Below are 25,015 nucleotides of genomic sequence, written 5' to 3'. Positions count from 1 at the left end.
AAATGGATGAGCTGTGAAAAGCTAGCAGACAGACAGACTACGCGTACTAGTACGCGTTGCGTACTTTATTTGTAAGACGGACAGACAGACAGACAACAAACTGATCCTATAAGGGTTCCTTTTTCCTTTTGAGGTACGGAATCCTAATGATCTCTCTTTTTGCACTGCATTTAACCTGAATCCAAGAATTTCCGATCCGAAATAGTCGTAAGCAAGACTGTATCGTCACCTACCACCAGGTGAGATTGCAGTCAAGGGCTAACTTGTATCTGAATCAATATTATTATTATTATTTTATTACTTATAATAAAACTGTAACAGGTGAAATTCTGTACATTGAAGATATTTTGAAATTTTTTTTTCGAGGGCACTCTATAATCGATACTGAACCCAAAACTGGATTTTTTTTCATTTTTGTCTGTCTGTCTGTCTGTCTGTCTGTATCACGGCCGCGCATCACGCTGAAACTACTGAATGGATTCCAATGAAACTTGGTACGATTTGACGTCATACTATGAGGATATAGGATATAGGATACTTTTTATCCCGAAATTCAGCATGGTTCCCTTAGGAGAGGGGTTGAAAGTTAAAATGTATACTGAGCTGTAATTCATTAACGCGTAGTCCGATTTCATTCATTCTTTTTTGTTAGAAACCATACATGTTAAAACTTCAAGTTCCAACTTCTCAACCATCATCATAATAATGACGGGTAGCTTTTGTACTTTTGGATTTCAATCAGCTGTTTTAGGAATAGTTGATGTTGAATTGATATTAAAGGTACGCTTAGAATAAACTATCTCTGGTTTAGGTACCAAGCAACGACTTCATAATTCAACTCGATATCCCAACTCTTCAACCCTGATGATGCAGGGTATTGCACTCCTAAGCCACTGTTGATTGTGAGATAATATTGTAGATGCCAAACATATATACCATTATTGAACTTTAAGTTCCAACTCTTCAATACTGATGCTGCAGGGTACTGCACTCCTATTCTATGGGTTTTAGGAACTGTTGTTGGTGAATTAATATTGTACCATTTACTATTGTACCAAACCACGACTACATGGTTGAACTCCGTTCACAAAAATCCACGCACTCCATCGAAATCCTATTCTATTCCAAACTTATTCGCCAGCGTGACAGGAGTGGAGAAGGCGGATAGGGACGTGTGAGGGGTGCAACGGATCAACGTGATTTTTTCCATCATCATCAGCCTGCGGTCGTCCACTGTTGGACATAGGCTTTCCCTAAAGAGCGCCACCACACCCGGTCCTCAGCCTTCCTCACCTAGCCACTTCCCGCCAGCCTCTGTATATCGTCGGTCCATCGTGCTGGAAGGCGTCCCACACTACGCTTACATATACCTACGCGGTCTCCACTCAAGAACTTTCCGGCTCCAACGGCCATCACCTCTACGACAGGCATGACCTGCCTTCTTTTATCCCAGAAAATAAAAGAGTTCCCACGGGCTTTTGAAAACCTACATCCACGCGGACGAAGTCGCGGGCGTCAGCTAGTAAATAAATAAAAAAGTACTATTTGTACGAAGCGTTGCGTACTTTATTTGTAAGACGGACAGACAGACAGACAGACAGACAGACAGATAGACGGACAGACAGACAGACGGACAGACCGACAGACGAACAGACGGACAGACGGACGGGCAGACGGACCGATGGACGGACCGACAGACGCATGGACGGACGGACGGACTGACGGACGGACGGACGGACGAACGGACGGACAGACGGACGGACGGACAGACGGACCGACAGACAGAGGGTTCCGTTTTTTCCTTCTGAGGTACGGAACCCTAAAAATACAAAGAAATACCACCAGGTAGGTACCTACCTACCTATATTATTATACATATACAGGTGCCTTTTTAGGGTTCCGTACTTTATAAGGAAAAAAGGGACCCTTAGGATCACTTCGTTGTCTGTCTGTCTGTCCGTCTCTCCGTCTGTGTCCGTATCTGTCACACAAACCTATAGGATACTTCCCGTTGACCCAGAATCATGAAATTTAGTAGGTACGTAGGTCTTAGAGCACAAGTAAAGGAATAAATCCGAAAACCATAGATTTGTGATTACAACTTACAAAAAAAAATTAAAGTGTGTTAATGAAAAAATAATTAGTATTTTCAATTTTCAATGTATGATAAGTATACCAAGTGGGGTATTATATGAAAGGGCTTTACTTGTGTATTCTAAAACACATTTTTATTTATTTTTATGCATAATAGTTTTTGATTTATGGAGCAAAATGTCAAAAAAATACCTGAGTACGGAACCCTTGGTGCGCGAGCAACTCGCACTTGGCCGGTTTTTTAAAATTAGATAAAATAAATAACTAAACAAAGTTACTTACCTATTGTACTAGGACCACACGAGTAGATATCCCTACTAGGACCTCAACAACAAAGTCAGGTCAATAAACCAATGAATAAAATTGGTGTCCAAATTTCAAATTCCAGAGGTCAATGTACAAAATGCAATAAGTATTTGAAGGACTTATTGACTCTGCTCTGCTCAATCTTCTACACATTTGCATAGCCACTGAATAAAAATTAATTTTATAAAATCATTACGACTTTTGTTTTTGAAAACATATTAATAACAACAGTTGTCGTCATAGAAACCACAATATTACACGCGCAGCCGCGCGCCGCTGGGCTGGCCCTTCCCTCCGCCACCCGCGCGGTGTCTAATGTTTTGGGGTGAGAAGCATGATGATTTTAGCCGAAATCTAGCGCTTGAAAAGGGTTGAACAGTAGTTTGGGAAAAGTATTTTTGAGAAAAAACTACTGAATTTAGGTTTGCAAAGTAAAGTTATTTCAACTAATGAATAAATAAACTATGTCTAATGATAATTTTTTTTAGAATTTTCCTATTCCTAATCTTATTTATTTACGCCCAAAGTTGACATAAATTTAGTGTTAAAATAGGAATCTTTTGAGGCTCGTAACTTTTAAATCAATATTTTTTTCAATGTTTTAGATATCATTGAACCTAGATAATGACGAGATAAATCGATATAATTCTTAGTTTTGTGCGTACTATATCGAATATTGTTGTATTTTCCCTCCTACGTTTGTATGAAGAAAGCACCGAACTGAGCTGCCTTAAACTATCGTGAGTGATTCCCATTATACGTCATGTAGGAAAAACCGGCTTTACTCACGTATCTAGTCGACGTTAGCCTAGTTTCCCGACTAGGCCGTAAGTCAGCGATGAAGATCAGCAGAAACTGTTGGGAGACGATCTGCAGCTGTCTTCCCCTTTGTTTCACCATAACTGATAAATGCCTGCACAGGTTTTCATATGTTATGATACATCGCTAGAATCCTTACATCATCCCGAGTAACATTTGCTATAAACTTTTAGAAAAAATTCTAAATGCCACAGCAGTCGTGTTAAAAAAAAAATATTACTAGAGTCATTGACTCTAGTATATCTAGAAATATTTCACAAACAGCTTACAGTATGGTGTCCCTATTCGCCACCCAGCATGTAATACACAACATTGTGTGATTGCATTTCGCAGTGTAGAGCAGCGCGCAAACCGGTCCCGCTGCCAGTCACCGGGTTATTGTAGCTATCGCGTTCCGTTTATACGCCAAGAAAGTGTGGCAAATAAGGGCTAACTATACCTATAGTTCGTAAAACCGATAGACGTTGGGGTCCCAAGGTGCTAGAATGCTGACCTCGCACCTGAAGACGCAGTGTTGGAAGACCCCCCCACTGACGGACGACATCAAACGAGTCGCAGGGAGCCGCTAAAAGACGGCGCAAGACCGTGGTGTGTGGCAGTCCCTACAAGAGACCTATGTCCAGCAGTGGTTGATGATGATGATGATGATGATACCTATAGGTATTAAAATCTAAAGCGTACTTTACTAAGCTTTTAAAGAGTTTTAAACAAAATAAACTTCAACTTCGCGTCGTTACATAGCGTTCTATACCTAAGGGATGATTTATGCCAACACGTGGCGGGCACCAGTCGTGCCAGTCCTAGAGACATGAAATTTGGAGGGTGTATTCTTTGTAAAGAGTAGATATCCACCAAGAAAGGATTTTTTGAAAACCTACCCCTAAGGGGGGTAAATAGGGGATGGAAGTTTGTATGAAAGTCTATCATTTATAAACTTACATCGATGAAAATTGGTATAAGTACAGGCTTTCGGTTAAGAATAAAAAAACGATTTTCACGATTTTTGAAAATTCTACTACCAAGGGGGTTAAATAAGGTAAGGAAAGTTTGTATGAGAGTCCGGCATTTTTTAAATTATTTGCATGAAAATTGGTATTTGGGTTTTCGGTCACAAATGAAGAAATACGTTAAAATTCTACCCCCACGGCGATTTTCTAAATTCCACCAGAGCGAAGCCGGGGCGGGTCAGCACTCAGCTAGTGTTATCATAATCCATGCATTTAATTTTCTTTCTAAACACCTGTCCACCTCGAGCGTCAAACAATGAGTCACTGGTCAACATAGTTATTCCATAGACACTACAGCATGACTCATGCTTGCAAGTTGGCCTGTCGTGAATCAGGCCTGGGAATGTCATGTCTGTAGGGAGCCGAGGTTTTTTGTTTGGTGACGGCACTTACTTTAATGTGCGCTTAATTATTGACACTGCACTGAATTATGTAGGCGGAGATGGATAAATGGTGTAGTTATATCAAGCGAGCAACGAGCTTAAAAGCTTTGTTTTGACTGAGTGAATTTATTTGCGTTCCTATTTTAGCTATTATTGTAGTAGGAGCTGTAATAAACTTGTGGTTAGATCCATGCACGGTTATAGGCTTTATTATGCCTACTAGATGATGCTCGCGACTTCGTGAGCGTGGATTTAGGTTTTTAATAATCCTGTGGGAACTTTTTGATTTTCCGAGATAAAAAGTATTCTATGTTCGTCTAAAATCGCTCTTCTTTCCCACGTCGATCCCTTGCTCTGTTGCGGTGTGATTGAAGTACAAACCAACAAGATACACTTCTGCATTCATAAATAGGAATTAGCTTTCATTAAATTTCGGGAGAAAAACTTTGGTAGGTACATAAAATAATCATTTAAAATACCAAACTGAAAAATACCTACGAGTAAATTTATTTTAATGTAGATAACGGGTACATATCACGATTAATCTGGCGTTTTTATTTGTCGATATTTCAACCCAATTGCACGGGTCGTGGTCACGACGGGACCACATGAAAGATAGATATCCATATCTACTCGTGTGACGGGACTGCAGTGCTGCGAGAGATGAAGTTCGAGCTGTCAAGGACCATAGCGAACAACCCTCTGTCTTGTTCTTTTCGCTGGAACTTCACGAGCTGTCCAGCAAAATACACTCATGTCGTACGATGCTGTCTTGGTTTGTAGATTGTTTATTCAGTCCTTACGACCATAACCAAACCACAGATTATATAATACATAGTACTAAACCAAACCTAGTCAGGCTGAGAGCTAAAGAGCGCGCTTTGACTTTGACTAAAGACAGAGTTATATCTTTAACATAAGTCTTTCTCGTTTTAACTCAATCTTAAGTCTGAGCAAAGCCAAAGTGCGCTCTATAGATTTCAGCCGATGATTGTCATTGAAAATTGTTGTTTACTTATCTCGATTGTTTACAAAAACTACATGTTTCGAATTTCGATACATAAGATTACCTACCAAACAGGAAAAGTTTGTTACACCTACACTGAACACTTTTGTAGAAGGAAAAACCAGAAACAGTGCAGTCATTGACAAAGCCTCAAATTCAAGGTAGTATTATTATCTCTGTACCTACTACCTTTAGAATCATATACGATAACTTTGGTATAACTTATAACAATAGCTTTACCTACTGCATTTTTTCTTGAAACTCTAGATTCGGTTTTTATTACTACCAAACAGCGAAAAACATTGGTTCTATCAGAAGGCCGACTTCATATTGCGTTTTTATTTACCTACGTACATTCTTCCTTCAGCGCTATAAAACTAGCTGGTTCTCTCTACCAGTGGCGGATTTGCCCTTAGGCACAATAGGCCCGCGCCTAGAGCGGCCACATATTAGGGGCGGCCGCTCTGCAATGCATCGTATTAATACTTATAACTAACTTGAACTTATATAAATAATCAATAAGTTCAAGAAAAATCAGGAATAGAAAGTGCGTAAGCAACCAATAAAAGGACAATAGATCATTGTTTTTACGTGAACGAAACAATAGGTCAAGGATCGAGAAAGGCAAAAGCGTAAACACTTACAACCCATATTCACAAATGTTACTATGAGGTCTCATGTTGCGTTCGAACGCACATGGTACAGAAAACCTATTCATAAACAACAGGAGGGACGGACGACACCACCAAAACGAGACCATAAAACTTTACGCGATACATTTTGGCAAAACAATACAGATAGGGTATAGGGTCGGGTATAGGGTGTATGTCCGAGTGTTTGTGTGATTCAAATAATTTCTGTTTAAAAATCGCGATTAATAAAGTAAATCCTTGAGAAAACATATAAAGAGCGATCACTACAAAACTTATACCTACGTGAAATAAAAAAAAAGATTATTACGGTGCCGATGAATTTTAAAGATGCTAATGGATGCTATAGATTTTTTAGGGTTCCGTAGCCAAATAGCAAAAAACGGAACCCTGATAAATGTATAATGTCATGTCTGTCTGTCTGTCTGTATGTCCGTCTGTATGTCACAGCCACTTTTTTCCGAAACTATAAGAGCTATACTTTTGAAACTTGGTAAGTAGATGTATTCTGTGAACCGCATTAAGATTTTCACACAAAAATAGAAAAAAAAACAATAAATTTTGGGGCTCCCCATACTTAGAACTGAAACTCAAAAAAATTTTTTTTTCATCAAACCTATACGTGTGGTGGAGTATCTATGGATAGGTCTTCAAAAATGATATTGAGGTTTCTAATGTCATTTTTTTCTAAACTGAATAGTTTGTGCGAGAGACACTTCCAAAGTGGTAAAATGTGTGTCTCCCCCCTGTAACTTCTAGAATAAGAGAATGATAAAACTAAAAAAAATATATGATGTACATTACCATGCAAACTTCCACCGAAAATTGGTTTGAACCAGATCTAGTCAGTAGTTTCTGATTTATCGTACAAAATGTCGATAAAATACGATTGCAGTACGGAACCCCCAGTGCGCGAGTCTGTTTCGCACTTGGCCGATTTTTTAAAGATATTGTTATGAATCTACTTTTGTCCTTATTAAATGCAGATCTTTTGACAGTTACCAGTAGAGGACATCCAGTGTCTCCTATTTTATTAGTTACTAGTGACTTTAAAATTTTATTCATTGGGGAGTTGAAAAAACATTAAGAAAAAATATTAATTATTCAGTACATATTATTATGTGATTTGAAAAATATACGACTATTAAGTTGAATTCCGAATTTCCGAATGTTCATGAATTGGTCCGGGTACCCTAATGACAATCTTAGTTTTGGGTTTTAAACGATGTTGGACACCATCTGGTAGTCACTCGAGTCTTCACTCTCGCGTATCCAAACTAAGTTGACCAATCCCTTAGCAGAGTCCACAGAGTACATTATATATACTGGAAGACTGATCACTATATATACTGACTGATACATTACCATATATACTGACTGATCTATCAGCGCACAGCTCAAACTACTGGAAGGATCGGGCTGAAATTTGGAATGCAGATAGCTATTATTACGTAGGCATCCGCTAAGAAAGGATTTTTGAAAATTTAACCCCTAAGGGGGTGAAACAGGGGTTTGAAATTCGTGTGGTCCACGCGGATGAAGTCGCGAGCATAAGTTAGTCTTTAATATGATGAGGGCTGGGAAAGGGGCGGCTCTGGCCTGGGGCCTAGAGCGGCCAAGACTGCAAATCCGCCTCTGCTCTCTACAACTTTTCTTCATTTAGTTAGGTACCTAATCCTAAAGGTATCCACTACCTATAAGCTTTTTCCACGATTTCAACTTTCCAATTTACCGTAGACCTTCCTTTCAATCCATTTATTTTTTCTGTGTCTATCTTAAGCCTTTTTAGTTCAGCATCTTCTTTCTCTACATGCCCATCAATTCTTGATTTGTATCATTTACCAAAAATGATCTAACGCATACTGCTTTATATTGAGAGTTGAGACAGAGTTTTATTGCACAACGGTCGACTTTAGAAGCTGAGGAATCCAATTTCAAGCTGACTTTTTGTAAGAGCTGGTTAAATATGTAGTAGCAAAATTTACTATGTACTACGTGGTACTACTTACTTACTTTCTTTCTATTTTCACCGAATTTTGTCAAACCAACTAAGGGTTATATATCACCTACGATACTCCATTATCATCTAAATATATAAAAGGAAAAGGTGACTGGTGACTGACTGACTTACTGACTGGCTGACTGACTGACTGACTGACTGCCTGACTGATGCACAGCTCAAACTACTGGACGGATCGGGAAATTTTCGATCGAGAAAGAAAATTCAACCCCTAAGGGGGTGAAATAGGGGTTCGAAATTTGTGTAGTCCACGCGGACGAAGTCGCGAGCATAAGCTAGTAAGTACATATAGAGAGAATCATTGAAGATTACGGTACCGTGTCTAAACTCTCTAACGGGCAGGGTCCAAAGGAAGGTCATAGGTCAAATCATGGGACCATTCAAACCAATGTTAACGTGAAATTAGGTGATTTCTAAATGGTTAGGCCATGTCCCAAACCCTGCCCTTGACAGATTTGTTGGGAAACGTTACATTTTCGTAATGGGTTTGTTTCCTCACAATGGATGACCTTTTGAGTTGTTATTAGTAGTACATTATTTTTTAACCTTTAGATATAGGTAGTGTTCTGTAAGCAGGTAAGTAGGTACATTACTTAATATTTTAATGGAACACTAAAAATATTTACTAACTAGCTTTAAGCTTATCCATACTAAGATTATAAATGCGAAACTGTGTGTCTGTCTGTCTGTCTGCTAGCTTTTCACGGCCTAACCGTTCCACCGATTTTGATGAAATTTAGTACAGAGTTAGCTTACATCCCGGGGAAGGACATAGGTTACTTTATATCCCGAAAAATTTAGGAGTTCCCACGGGATTAAAAAAACGCGACGAAGTCGCGGGCATCATCTAGTTAGCTATACAAATTTCAAACCCCTATTTTCCTCCATTAGCCTCCCTTTATTCTCAATCAGCGGATGTCTATGTCATAATAGCTATCTGCGTGCCATTTTTCAGCCCGATCCGACCCGTAGTTTGAGCTGTGCTTTGATGGATCAGTCAGTCAGTCACCTTTTCCTTTTATGTATTTAAATACATACAAGGTACATCTAGTACCTTGTTTTATTACTGTACAGGTTGCAACCAGAAACGCTAGCAAAAATGAAGACAGGTGATAGTATATATTTGTAAACAAAACATCTGACTGTCGCTAGAGGTCAACGAACGTTGCGTAAGTATGCCACTCGGAGTCAATGCCGCGTCGTAGGGGGGTATCGACCCAGCTTGCACGCTATACATTGCGGGTTTGAAAAATACTAAATCACTAAAACTACAAAATGATGCAAATGGTTACCTATTATAATATGGCGCGCTTTCCATACAAATTTAGTTTGGTTCTTATTTGAATAGTAACCAAACAAACTCAATGAAAAATTCAAATAAAAACTCAACGAAAATGAATACCTGCGTTGATGAAGTGAATGTTCGAAATAAAATCTTAAAAATCAATAATCTAGACTTTTCCGAATAAAACGTCAATCGTCACAGACTTGCAAATGAAATAAAGAGTGATTAGAAAACCGTAACTGGATTCACTATGAATATATCAACTCGGTGTAACTCGATAGGTATCGACATATCAAGTGCTAGAAATCGAGAGCTCGCATATTTGCATTCACGTTCTCTGCTAAATCTTTTTATATATTATTGTATATTACTACATAATATTTTGTTATCTTAATAACAATAATTACTTTTATTATTTATTCCAAGAATACATACATTTTTTTTTTTTACATTTATTACATACCACATATCTATCAAAATTGGTTCAACTCAAAAAACATTGTCAAAAATTAAGCAAAACTGATTTTTAGGGTTCCGTATCTCAAAAGGAAAAACAGAACCCTTATAAGGATCACTTTGTTGTCTATCTGTCTGTCTGTCTGTCTGTCAAGAAACCTACAGGGTACTTCCCGTTGACCTAGAAACATGAAATTTGGCAGGTAGGTAGGTCTTATAGCTGACATTAGGGGAAAAATCTGAAAACCGTGAATTTGTGGTTACATCACACAAAAAAAATTTAATTGTGGTCATGAACTAAAAATTAGTATTTTGATATTTTCAATTATCAACTCAATAGACGCCAATATTGAACACGGGTCTCCTTTTAGAATGAGAACGGGATAGGGCCTAGTTTTCCAACCAATTTTATTGGTACTCTTTAAAGTGAAAGCATTATTTCAACACTCTGAAGTCCTAGAAGTCAAGTACTAACCTGCCACTGAAAAAAAAAGCGAGAAAAAATCTGGCAACGGCATTCGCAAATTGCGTTCACTTTGATATAAATTCCTGTGTTGCTACACTAGACTAGACTGTGTATAGAATGGTGGAATTCAATGACTAGAGGCAGTAGCGCGAATCGTCGCCGCTCGCAATCACACTGTTTGCTATTTGCACTGCAGCGAGGAAACACTAGGTATTTCTATTTTAATCTGTTAATTGCAGTGCTTTTGTTTTCGGCCAAGTGCGAGTCAGGCTCGCGCAACGAGGGTTCCGTAATACAGTCGTACTTTTTCGACATTTTGTACGATAATTCAAAAACTGTGATGCATAAAAATAATAAAAATCTGTTTTAGAATGTACAGGTGAAGACCTTTCATATGATACCCCACTTAATATAGTTATCTTACTTCGAAATATGAAAATAGTAATTATTAGTTCATGACCACAATTTAATTTTTTTGTGTGATGTAACCACAAATTCACGGTTTTAAGATTTTTTCCCGAAAGCTATAGGGTCCACATACCTGCCTTATGATTCTAGGTCAACGGGAAGTGCCCTGTAGGTTTTTTGACAGACCGACAGGCAGACAGACAGACAGACAACAAAGTGATCCTATAAGGGTTCCGTTTTTCCTTTTGAGGTGCGGAACCCTAAAAAGCAATAAATACCCCTTCCGGGTTACCGCGTTCCTTAAGACTGCGTCGTTCATTTACTTACGGTAAGGTGAGGTATAAGCGGTGATAGCCTAGTGGTTAAGACGTTTGGTCATCTATTCGGGAGGTCGGGGGTTCGATACTGGGCACGTCTAACTTTTCGGAGCTAAGTGCGTTTTAAGTTGGTAACTAAAGTATCACATTATTATAAATACTATCTGTCCCGGCTTTACTCACATGTGTAGTCGACGTTAGCCCGACTAGTTTTGAACCCATACGGGGTCCTTTTTCAAGGGAGTCCGTACGCGCACGCGCCACGGTTTTGACTGCGGGACGCACGTGCCGCTGCCCGTAGCGCCCGTTGTGAGGGTGGCTGGGGTGGGGGGGGAGACAGCTGCCGATCGTCTCCCGACAGTTCCTGCTGTTCTTCATCACTGGAACCGTCACCGAAATCCAGGCACGCGGAGCTAATGGTGTCCCGTCCCACGACTGATTATAATAGAAATCACTCACGGTAGTTTAAACGCTAAAATATCACATTATTAGTATTAGTGACGTTGTGAGTGTATTTTGCCGGACAGCTCGTGAAGTTCCAGCGAAAAGAACAAGAAAGAGGGCAGTTCGCTATTGCCCTTGATGACTTGATGAAAATAACGAAAGTCTGGCACGCGCTGGCTCTCTACAAAGGATTCTAGTCACGACCCAACCACGTGTTTGTCCGATCGTGAGGGACGGCTAGGAGTCTGAAATGGAGGCAATCTACCATTAGTTAGAAGTTACAATTAGTTAGATTGCGGGGTTCAATGGCACACTGTTTAGAGCTCCTCTATTCTCTAATAATGCCGCTCTTACAAATGGTTACTTTCACGTGTAAAATGGAACAATTTTTACTTTCTCAATTTACTTTATAAGTAGGGTCGGTAAAAATTAGCTTTTGTTATATTATGATAAAAAACTATATTAATTTTATCTGCGTTTTTCTATTTCAATATAAATGATATGGGAGTATGTCGAGATCGAGATAGATAACTTTTACTCCTGCTAAGTATTTTCTTATCTGTAGATACGTCTATTTTTTTAGGGTTCCGTACCTCAAAAGAAAAAAAGGAACCCTTATAGGATCACTTCGTTGCCTGTCTGTCTGTCTTTCCGCCCCATCGGGCTATGAGAGTGAGGGAATAAAGAGACCACCTGTGTTTGCGCATACACTTGTGTACTACCTATAATGTCTCGTGGCCGAAATTGGTCGGGCTCGGGAGGACAATCTCTACATAGTATAAAATAAAGTCGTTTCCCGCTGTCTGTATGTACGAACGCGTAGATCTTTTAAACTACGCAACGGATTTTAATGCGGTTTTCACCAATAGAGATAGAGTGATTCAAGGGGAAGGTTTATAGCTATAGTTTAGTTCTCAAAAAATTAGAGATCCGTAGAGAAATTGAAATAATGTGAATTAGGTCGGAAAAAATCCTCTCATTTGAGAGGTTCCGAGGCAAATACACCTCAATGACACCACATTAGTATCTAGTATCTACATTGCACCCATGCGAAGCCGGGGCGGGTCGCTAGTTATAATTATAAAGCTGAGTATTTAATACCAAATTCTAGAAATTAAGAAATTATATGCTAACTTTGGCGGAGCTTTATAAGTTAACTAGTACCTATAGTCCGCGCAGGTTGAGATGGCAACCGGGGTATGAGGCGGGGGGACGCCTGCACACCGGCACGTCATCCGCGCTCGCCCGCACCGTGCTAGCGCGGGGCCTGTGCGGATGTGTGGGGCGTTCCCTCTCTGATTGCCATTTCAACATGTCGCGTACTATAGGTACGTAAGATTTAGGTACAACGCTTTGAGTTCTGTAACTTTGTACTCGACAAATCAAAACGTGATAAGACTCATTAAAATTCAAGTGGTAGCAAGAAACCATAAGTATCTTATACCTAAAATCGTCAAGAAAACTTATTAGTTACGCTACCTCATAAATTAATAATTTAGCCCGCTCAAGTAGGATCGTAACTTGAATCTTTCATTTTGTAGAATATTACACAAAAGAGAATCTAGGCCGTGTAAAGTTCGTCGACCAAGGAGTAAAGACCTCTTCTCTATATCAAAGTACTTAAAATTGTTTAAGAACACTTTGGCTACCTATTGGACTAAGAGCCGGGGAGGGCCAGACCTTCGTTATTCTATAAAAGCTGACAGTTTCTCTCCGTTTTGTCCCCAACACTGGGAACGATTTGCGACTATGAAGTGGATCATCGCGTGGCTTTGGGAGATAACAGGTAACAAAGGTGTAAAAAATCTTACGTTATAGTATAAAGTTTAATAAACAGTGTTCAATGAAAAAGTTTAAAAAACTCGAATGGAACTCTCTCCCCTTGGATATCAAACAGTCTCAATCACTATCAATTTTTAAAACCAAATTGAAGCTATTTTATTTATCCTCCATTTGATGTGTTTATTTATTTATTTTTACTTTTTATTCCACTTATCTGTCGTCTATTCCTCTCTTATTCACTGTTGTATTTTTATTTATATATATATATATATATATATATACACGTATATTATGTGTATTTACTTTATTTAATTAGTACACCCCTTCCGCTTTCTTTAATTTTTATAATATCCTCTACCCTATGGTTGCCTGGAAGAGATCGCTATTTTAGCGATAAGGCCGCCTATTGTACATGCCATCTTTGTTATATATGTCTATTGTTTTTGTTTTGGTGTACAATAAAGCATATTTTACTTACTTTACTTACTTACTTCTCTAACTACAAGCTAAAATAACTAAGCTCGAACTACATTACCACTTGATATAGGTAAACTTAAGACTATTAACTTTACTATAGAGATAACCAGTGATCAAATGCTAAAGCTCGAACAGTCTCACACGCAACTTACAGTCTCTAAACAAAATGTCAGCGGATCGCGGTTACTGACCGACAGACCAGTGGTCCAGTGATTAATTTTTTATTTAATGTTAATTTGGGCGACCGGTCCAGTGTTACTATAATAATTTAATTTTTACACAAAATATTATTCTGTCTGATTTTCCTTGTAATACTTCTTTAATTATTTTTTGTGTCGACTCCGGACTTCGGAGTAAGTAAGTTACTCAAACCAATTTGGATGTTTTTGTTTTGCTTTGTTTGTTGTATTTATATCGGGAGTTCTGAAATATCATTGGTGTCGTAATAAAGAGTCGTCGTAGGTAGGTAAATTATCTACGCGGATACGGTTTCGCAATTAAATATTTATTAAAAACCATTAAGATGGATGGTCGGCTATCAAAAAGAACATTAAAAGCCTGATTCTAGACTAAACTGGTGCGCTAAAAAAGGTTAACTACCCATTGTAGACCGGTTTCCTCCTACGTTTTGTTAATGTAATAGCTCTATATGTAACAATAACATTATGACTTGTTAGGGTTCCGTACCTCAAAAGGAAAAACGGAACCCTTATAGGATCACTTTGTCTTGTCTGTCTGTCTGTCTGTCTGTCCGTCTGTCTGTTAAGAAACCTACAGGGTACTTCCTGCTGACCTAGAATCATGAAATTTGGCAGGTAGGTACATCTTATAGCTGACATTTGGGGAAAAATCTGAAAACCGTGAATTTAGGGTTAGATCACACAAAAAAAATTAAATTGTGGTCATGAACTAATAATTAGTATTTTCAACTTTCGAAGTGAGTGAATATATCAAGTGGGTTATCATATGAAAGGTCTTCACCTGTACATTCTAAAACAGATCTTTATTTATTTTTATGCATCATAGTTTTTGAATTATCGTGCAAAATGTGGAAAAAATACGACTGTAGTACGGAACCCTCATTGCGCGAGCCTGACTCGCACCTGGCCGGTTTTTTTGTACTTACTAAGTTCACACGAGTGAGGAAAATTTGTATTGGCAACAAATGACGGACTCTCTGGTGAAACGGTGTGTTCATTCTTGCAAGAGATCTCAGGTTCGCTTCCCAATTGTTAATGAAATAATTATAAATCTGTGCTTTTTATAGTTCTTGCATTTCACGAGGGCGAGTGGCTCATGCTTGTGTTTAAGTCGTATCGGTATAGTATCGGTATAAGTAAGGTACACTAAATGTGTGCGTTTGCGAGCGCTTGCTCGCGACTGATTGGTCCGACGTGCACGCACACTTACGCAATGCCCATGTAAACGAGATAAATACACAAATATTCACTCGACTTCGTAAATTGCAAGAACCATACCTACCTGTGGTATACCTAGCTACTCGTATCTTTAGATAGATGTAGTCGGACTCTAGGTGCTAAAATGGAGACCTCGCACCGGAAAATGCAGCTGCAGCGTTGGGAGACCCTGCACTAGGTGGAGCCGCTGGATTCAGGCGCGTAAGACCTGTGTGGAAGTCCCTAACCGGACCTATTCCAGGATATATATCGGTTGATAATGATGATGACAACACTTGTTTGCGAATTGCAGATGTGTAGAAGCGACAGCGATCCTCATAACAAGGCACAGATAATAAATAGCATCAATTACAATTCAAGAAGGCTCCTATTATGAATGGAGGCGTCTTCCGGCGGGCTCGGACGGCCATTGTTGCGCCGGCCTTGGGCGGTGGGCCTTTCACTTCGGTTTGGAAATTGTATCTCAAATAAACGGATCAAACTTACACGTACAATGAAACTGATACTGGTTATTATTTTCATATCAATCTATAACTTCGGCAAATTACATAGTCTATCTATAATCTAAATAAATTAGTACCCTTATTATAAATGCGAAAGTGTGTTTGTTTGTTGGTTTGTCCTTCAATCACGTGATCATGTCGCAACGGTGCAGCGGATTGACGTGATTTTTGGCATGGGTATAGATAAAGACCTGGAGAGTGACATAGGCTACTTTTTATCTCGGAAAATGAAAGAGTTCTCACAGGATTTTTAAAAAACTCATTCCTCGCGGACGAAGTCGCGGGCATCATACATTTCAAACTTAATATTATAAAGTCGAGATGGCAATTGGGGTATGACTGCACATCCGCACGTCACCCGCGCTCGCCCGCACCGGGATAGCACGGGGGCTGTGCGGGTATGCGAGGCTTTGCCTCCCAGGGGTAGGGTCAGATTGCTATCTCAACCTATCGCGAACCTTGCGAAAAACTGTATAACACGTGTGAAATTAATAACAACGATAGTAAAAACAGGTTCGATGTATTAATAAATTAATTAAAACAAACCAGAAAGATACCTACTTTGCAAGTTTACCTATCTGTTTTCTATTAATAAAATTAATAAGTACAATTTGTTTTAATATATGCGACTGAATCCTTAAAATGTTTTCCATTTTAAGAATTTACATAAAACACGCATGTCGCATAAATTCTACATAAAAAAATGCTGATGCAGATTGCAGACTAAACATTTTTCATTATAATTGATTATTATTATTCTTGGTATTAGAGACTCAGAATAGAGAACTATTAGATGTTTTAACTGGCTTTACAGCCCAGACAATACTGGGTTCTAGCCCTTTTGAGCCTTATTAGTTTAAGGAATGAAGCAATCGATATAAAAACTTACCTAAATGTTGTTTTTTTAAAATTCGTAAGTACTAAAAAGTTTTTATTCATTGTAGTTGCAATTTGTAGATATTAAACCTATATAAAATTGAAAGGTCCATAAAAATAATAATCGTTCAAAAATCCTTGCTACGTTTATTGTTCATCGCTGCAGCGAAGGCCAGCTATGTGATTCTCTAAAGAACGGTTCAACGTTGCCAACATCGATGCGGTCTGCGAGGTAACATCGTACAGATCGACCAGGCCAGCAACGGTTGTAAATTTGTGATTCTGTAGTGGCTTTAAGCTCATCGGCGATCTTATGGTTGAGACGGGCTCTAGGATGTTATCTCGGATGAGCCAGTGATGTCATCCTATTTTTATTTTCATACCGATAAAAAGTTACGATTACGAAATATGGCATTTATAGTGGGTTTAAAATTAATTTCTAATTACCTTTGCTATTTTTATACAAAGTTAAAGCAATAAATGCAAAATACTATGAGAAATTATCATTATTTAAAAAAATCTTGGACATAGGCAGGAGACCTTTGCCTTTGTTTTGCATCATTAAAAAAAAAAGTTGCTTCCCGCCGTGCAAGATGTCAGTCAGCACAAAATTAAAAATGGTATTGGTAAATTAATGATCACCTACACCCTTGAAAAACGATTACTCGACAAAAAGCTCTAGTCTTAAAACAAACTGCACGTAATAAATCAAGTGGTTAGTGGGGCACTTATAATTCCTTTACTGCCATGGTGACTTCATAGGTCGTCACAACCACTCAACAAATAGTGCGTGAACTTCGTCTTTGAACGTCGTTTTATCGTGTTTTGTTTTAAAATACAAGTGAGTATTAAATTAAACTTAATTTACTCCGATATCAGTGGTTTTAAACTTGTGTCAGACTGCCTATCAAACTGTTCTTTCGGTGCTGACCAACGATTTAATTATAAATTTCAGTGCCTCGCAATATTGCCTCATCCACTGCTCAACTTGAAAAATTGTTCAAATTTATGGAGTAAAAACCATGGTTAGCAAATGGGCACGCTCGCACTGCCCTTGCTAGAGACCGTAGTGACCAAGCATCACCCAGAATTTGGACAATATTGGATAAATACAAATGGCTGCATCAAAACTTGGCAACAATAGCAAAAGGTATGTAAATATTTTTTTCAAAGACACAATCTACTTTCTAAGCAGAGTAAAAATGTTAGTACCTACCTAGTGTTAAATGTTGTCATACAATATTGGAAAGATAAAAAAGATGATGCAAAGAGAAAATGCAGTAGCATGGTTATTGCTAGAAGAAAGAACAGGCAGTGGTATGGATGAAAATATAGCAGTAGCAGAGCTAAATAACCTTGAGCAAATACCTAATAATTGTTTCTCTTATGGGTGGAGAAAGTTTTGCAACAGGATAGGAAGATTTTGAATTGTCTGTTATCTATGTTATCTCTATAAATGAATATTTAAATCCTGTTGGAACTCTGCTTTTCTGAGATAAGAAGTTGTCTATGTCAATTTCCGGGATGCAAGCTACCTCTGTACCAAATTACAAATAAATGCATAAATGGGTTAAATAGATGGCCCTTTAAGAATCCTGTGGGAACTCTTTGATTTTCTGGGATAAAAAGTATCTAGCTTATGTCCGTCCTTGGGATTTTTCTTTCTTTGGGCTGGGCTTTTCCTTGGGCTAATTTTGCACCAAATTGGTTTAATTTTTGGACCGTGAAAAGCTAGCAGACAGATAGACACACTTTCACATTTAAAGTTTAAGTAGGTATTAGGTATGGCTAGTATGGGTACGTAATTAATATGGAAAATTATTTAAAATAATAATATAAAGTACATTTTTTTTTCTTATTTCAGAATGATATATAAATGATGAAAGTTTACCACACTTGGAGAGTTATTTGAAGCCTGCGGTGTGTATAATATTATTGTATATTATATCCATACCATTATATAAATGCGAACGTGTGTTTGTTTTTTGGTTTGTTAGTTTGTTGGTTTGTCCTTCAATCACGTCGCAACGGTGCAACGGATTGACGTGATTTTTTGCATGGGTATAGATAAAGACTTTGAGAGTGACATAGGCTATTTTTATCCCGGAAAATCAAAGAGTTCCCGTGAGATTTTGAAAAACGTAAATCCACGCGGACGAAGTCGCGGGTATCAGCTAGTCTATACTAGCTTTTATACCTATGTATAAAAGAAAAAGGTGACTGACTGATCTATCAAAGCACAGCTCAAACTACTGAAGGCCTGAAATTTGGCAAGCAGATAGCTATTATGACGTAGACATCTACTAAAAAAGGATTTTTGAAAATTCAACCCCTAAGGGGGTGAAATATTGGTTTGAAATTTGTGTAGTTCACGCGGCCGAAGTCGCAAGCATAAGCTAGTATAAAATATACCTACAGATTTTTTTTTGACTAGTTAATTATTTCAACTCTTTCATAATATCTCAACTGTGGCTGTTGCAGGCGAAGAACTCACAAGGGAGATTCATCATCATCATCATCATGATCAACCCATCGTCGACTCACCACAGAGTACCTACGGGTCTCCTCTCAGAGTGAGAAGGGTTTTGGCCATAGTCTACCACGCTGGCCATGTGCGGATTGGTACACTTCACACACCTTTGACAACATTATGGGGAACTCTCAGGCATGCAGGTTTCATCACGATGTTTTCCTTCACCATTAAAGCAAGTAATATTTTATTACTTAAAAAGCACATAACTCCGAAAAGTTAGAGGTGCGTGCCCGGAATCGAACCCCCGACCTCCGATTAGAAGGTGGACGTCCTAACCACTAGGCTATCACAGCTTTTTTATCAGGGAGATTATATTTAACTAATTCTCGTGAACTGTGATAGACTTGTGGTTAGGATGTCCGCCTTGTAATCGAAGGTCGGGGATTCCATCCCGGGCACGCACTTCTAACTTTTCGGAGTTTTGTGCTTTTTATCCAATATCACTTGCTTTAACGGTGAAGAAGATCGTGAGGAAACCTGCATGCCTGAGGGTTCTCCATAATATTCTCAAAGGTGTGCGAGTCTACCAATTTGCACATAGCCAGCGTGGTAGATTATAGCCAAAACCCTTATCACTCTGAGAGGAGACCCGTGCTCTGCAGTGAGCCGGCTATGGGTTGATCACGATGATCATGAATTCTTCTCAAGCAGTGGAAGACACTCAAATTCCTGAGCCTCTAGCAGTTGAGAAGCTTTTAAATCCTGTGGGAATTATTTCATTTTTTTCTACCAAAAGTCTATAACAAAACCTGTCTGTTTTTCTATGGTAAAAAAAATGTAAACTAAGTTTATATTGCACTTTTATTATCTTTTCCACACAAATATTAAAAACAAATGAACGAGAAATGCAATAAAATATATTATAATTAACTATTGAAAAACACTAACACACACACGGTATAAGATATAAAATGTATATAACATTAAAATATATGTAAATAGTTAAGTTAGTTAAGATAAGGAATAAATAAAGGCTTTGAAATTGAGAATTATCTAAATCTACTCTTTTGTTACTAAATCTTCTCATCTGTCTTGCACGCCACGAGCGATTAGCAAGGAGTTCTCAGCACCTTTGTCCTTCTTCTAAGCCCTCTGCTCTGCTTTGACGAGGATTCCTTTGCAGCATGCTCATTATCCTATGTTCTTCTCGGATTATGTCATTTGGAAATGACAACGCTGGTAATGTTGTAGTATGTTGTGTAAAACGTGCATGCAACATGCTAAGTATAATGAATCTTCTGGCCACCATCCCTGGGTCATAATCGCTATGAACTAGAAGGCATCTAAATATTCGTTTTAAACTCCAAATAATACATACACCACTGCACGACTAGCTCTTGATGTAGGGGAGCAAATCCCTTTCTAACATTGCCACAAGTTCCTCCGTGATACTAAATATTCTTACATAATGCGTCTGTCGAGAGCAGAAGACCACGAATTTGACAACCTTTTGCACGCCTTTTTATTTTGTATTCCTCTTGTTTAGCTTCTTATAATAAGAAAAATGTACTTGAGCTAAGCGAGCAGCCATCTGAAGTGAAACACGATAAATATTTAACTCAGATCTTTTTTTATCATTTAATTATACTTACTATAGAAAATAACAAATTAAAACTCACATTTTCACCTTTCTTTTAAAGTTTTTCTATGTTTACAACGAAATTTAACTCGTGCATCGATAGTGCATCGTAGAGAAAAGCTACACTGGAGACGCTTTTCCGTTTGACACATAGAATCGAAGGCGAGGGCGTATGATGTAGTCGAAGGCGAGCAATTAGAATAGCAAATTCCATACATAAATGTCAAAAACCCGTTTCCTACATCCATCACACTCGCTCGTGAAGCGCTAGTGTCGGAAAGGTGAGTCGAACGCGATTAATAGAATAACAAATGTGCTACATCTAAGGAAACATCCGATGTGCGACCGATGTAAATATTATTTTACCTTAGAGAATCACACTGCAGATTATGTCAGCAGCGGCGTCAATTCGCCTTTCCAGATCGCCAAACTTGTTTTTAAAAGCAGCTGCAATGCAAAAACCGGGCAAAGGACTTGTTTCTGTTCTTGGTACCGTTTCGTTCAGATTTCGTTTTTTTCCATCCAGCTTTTTGAACTTGGAACGCTAATGATCGCAAGATGTTGGCATTTTGTTTTTATCTTTGGTGCTGTGATGCATTGATGTCACTCTCGTCACTCTTTATCTTTACTTTAACATAGCTCTTTAATGTTTAAATCTGTCAAAATAATTAATTATTTTTTGTAAGTAGGTAGGCCTCTGTCTTATCATTAATTAATTAATTAATGTCGTGTTTATTAAAAGAATAAGGACTAAACCCAAGTTTTTTTGTAAAACCGATTCACCAACCTATTGTAACCGGAATCTGTGTGGTAGGTACCTACCTACTTAGCTTTACAATACTGATCACTAATTAAAATTCGAAAGTTTTTAGAAAAAGCATTTCATATTCTAATAATTTTCATAAATTAAAAGGCTGTATGATCATTACACGATCCAGAAAATTGCTACAAAATAAAATTCAGCCTATGACCACACGAGTAGATATTCGTGTGGCCTAAAATGAAAAAAAGCTATTATCTTATTTAATTTATTAGTCTAGCAAAAATGATTATTTGGCAACAACAAATTGGTGTCGTTAAGTTGGTAGCATGCATAATTTTCGTCAGTCGTATATTCAATGTACTCTGTGGTCGTGCGTCAAACGAAAGTGCGGCAAATCGGTTATTATGAGTTGCTGAAAAACTTTTCAAAAATAAGTCATTAAAATATGTATATTCCTAACTTGTTTTATTCTCATTCTATAAAACGTCAATAGATCTTTCATTTCTCATTTTACTGAGATATATTGGAATAGGCAAAGTTTAGCAACCTTTCTGCACAATATTATTGTTCATAACATTGCCTAGGCTAGGTTTTACACCTTTGTTATTTGATTTTAACCGACTTCAAAAAGGAGGACGAATGTTCGTATGTACGTGTGTGCTATGAGTCTATGACTCTATAAGCGCAATCAAAAAGCTTTCTTGCGGATTTTGTAAACTCAAAACCCTCGAAAAGGCGTTTTCGCACTGATTATTATGTTTGGGCTGCACGGGTAGAATAATGGGTTAATATTGAAATTATCGGCATAATGAAATGGCTGAAACTAGTAATTATATGAAGTGTTACTTTATTTACACGGTCTAGTACTTAAATGTGTAATTTTCCGTTTGACTGAACGATCCTTGAATGATAATAACATTTGTTTTCAGGTAAACTGCGGATTATTTGCATGGATTTAGTGAGGAACTAGAAATAAACAGTGTAAGTGCCTACCTAATTACTATATTTTTTGTTCCTAAGTCCAATACACAGAGAATTCAACCTCAAACATATACAATGTTTTGCATGAAAACATAATCGTAAAATGTTGGCGGGGGACAGGGGAGAATGCTATGTTGTGGTTGGTGGACTCAAAAGTCACGTAATCAAGACAAAAGCGGAATGAGGGTACCGCTACCGAACGGACCGTCCGACTTTTATGCTAAACAACTGCCTAAGCTTGGCTATGGGGGGTGTCCGGCTATTAGGCGTCTATAGGTGATGGTCTGTGGTCCAATACTATAGGCCTCACTAGTCAATAGGCAATGACTCATTTTTCAATAGGTACCTACCTGTTACTACCACTACTAAGTGAAAATTACTATTTTTGTTGACAAACATAGCATAGGTACATTGCCAAATGTCGACCCTACAATAGACGGACTAGAACAGTTTTGCGTTTCGTCATCTCAACCCATCGTTGCCCCAAGCACGGGTGTCCTCTCAGATGAGAAAAAGGTTTAGGCCATAGTCCACCACGCTGGCCATGTATAGGTTGACAGCCTTCACATTTCTTTAAGACCATTATGGAGAACTATACACCTGTATGCAGGTTCCCTCACAATGTTTCCCAGCAAGTGATATTTAATTTTGTAGGTACATATCATTTCGCCAATTTTTTTACAAATTCTGTAACAAGTCTATCTAAAATTTCTTTCGAGTTATTTCAACTGGTTTTACTTATCTGGCTACCTATTGCTTCGGCCGGCTACCGGATACACCCGATCTACATACGTGTTTATGTAAATTGAAAAATTATTATGTAAATTGATAATAATAATATAATTACCGACAATGATTTTATTACATAAACATTTTCATAATTTACACGCAATAATTGAAAATATATACCTAAGGCTTAGCGCACACCGTTAGATAAACGGCACGTTCGAACAATTTTGGCATGAATAACAATAATTAACAATACGTCCTCATTAAATTCCAATAGAGTACAACATGGAGTTATTCAAGGGGCGGACCAACTAATTCCTAAAAGGCCGGCGACGCATCGGCGGTTCCTCTGGTGCTGCGAATGTTCATGGGCGGCGGTAATCACTTAACATCAGGAGACCCGCCTGCTCGTTTGCTCGCTATCTCTATAAAATAAAACAAAGAGTATAGCTCAAAATTCGTACCTATTTTTATTTTGTGGTTGTAGGTAAATAAATAGAACTTAGTTTTAATGAAACTGCCCAAACCAATGAACTCTTCCAAGTTAGCCCGCTTCCATCTTAGATTGCATCATCACTTACCACCAGGTGACATCGCAGTCAAGAGCTAACTTTTATCAGAATACAAAAAAAAATACAAGATAAAAACTCTCAATCGTGCAGTGAGAATTTAGGACAAAATAGATTAGATTAGCTTCAAATCACTTATGTATGTCATTCTAGTTTTATCTTTTTCAGTTCTAAAGCTAACCATTGTCACGTACCTAATATTTAAAATCGAAATAGACACGAAGTAAATCTTTAAAGCTAAAACACACACGATTCTTTTAGCATTCAATACATCGATGATTCAAAGTCAAAGTCAAAAAAGTTTATTCAAAATAGGTAATAAATTATACTTTTTGATAGTCGGTTGTTGCATTTGTAAGATGATGATATAGTATTACCCAGATACAATCAGGTCCATAGTATACCTAACTAAAGTATTACTAAAATAACCTTCAGCTATCTTAACCGCAAGGTTGCCGAGCTCACCTTTCAGACCATCTCCTTGCTCCCGAACCGAGGTAATAGTGTACGCTACAACTAGCTTATGCTCGCGACTTCGTCCGCGTAGACTACACAAATTTCAAACCCCTATATTACCCCCTCAGGGGTTGAATTTTTGAAAATCCTTTATTAGCGGATGTCTACGTCATAATAGCTATCTGCATGCCAAATTTCAGCCCGATCCGTCCAGTAGTTTGAGCTGTGCATTGATAGATCAGTCAGTCAGTCAATCAGTCAGTCACCTTTTCCTTTTATATACTTATATACAACTAGCTTATGCTCGCGACTTCGTCCGCGTGGAGGTGGACTACACAAATTTCAAACCCCTATTTCACCTCCTTAGGGGTTGAATTTTCAAAAATCCTTTCTTAACGGATGCCTACGTCATAATAGCTATCTGCATGCCAAATTTGAGTCCGCTCCGTCCAGTAGTTTGAGCTGTGCGTTGATAGATCAGTCAGTCAGTCAGTCAGTCACCTTTTTCTTTTATATATTTAGACTAAGTAAAGATGTGTTGTACTGCAGGATACTTAATAGTGTCTTTGATTGTACCAAATCCCACCAAACGCATTTCATGTTTTGGTTGCCAAAATAAATTGCCAAGCTAACTAATTCTAGCGTCATCCGGACCGAAGCATTTTATGACAATTCGAAAATACGGCGA

At 38.1% G+C, this 25,015-nt stretch overlaps 2 protein-coding genes across 2 annotated transcripts in view; both read left to right on the top strand.

Moving 5' to 3' along the window:
• Positions 1-25,015, top strand: part of LOC117982633 (maltase A1-like) — a 306,078-nt gene that overhangs the window by 129,206 nt on the left and 151,857 nt on the right. The window lies entirely within an intron of this gene.
• LOC117982653 (uncharacterized) overlaps positions 1-25,015 on the top strand; it is a 77,901-nt gene that overhangs the window by 18,623 nt on the left and 34,263 nt on the right. Inside the window, exon 2 of the mRNA XM_034969030.2 lies at positions 22,522-22,573. The gene's annotated coding sequence lies outside the window, so the exon portion shown is untranslated. The remainder of the gene's footprint in view (positions 1-22,521; positions 22,574-25,015) is intronic.

The sequence above is a fragment of the Maniola hyperantus genome, chromosome 5 (genome assembly GCF_902806685.2).
Source record: "Maniola hyperantus chromosome 5, iAphHyp1.2, whole genome shotgun sequence".
Classification (NCBI taxonomy): domain Eukaryota; kingdom Metazoa; phylum Arthropoda; class Insecta; order Lepidoptera; family Nymphalidae; genus Maniola; species Maniola hyperantus.
The sequence above is the reverse complement of the archived record's forward strand: the minus strand, read 5'-3'. Positions and strand labels throughout refer to the sequence as shown.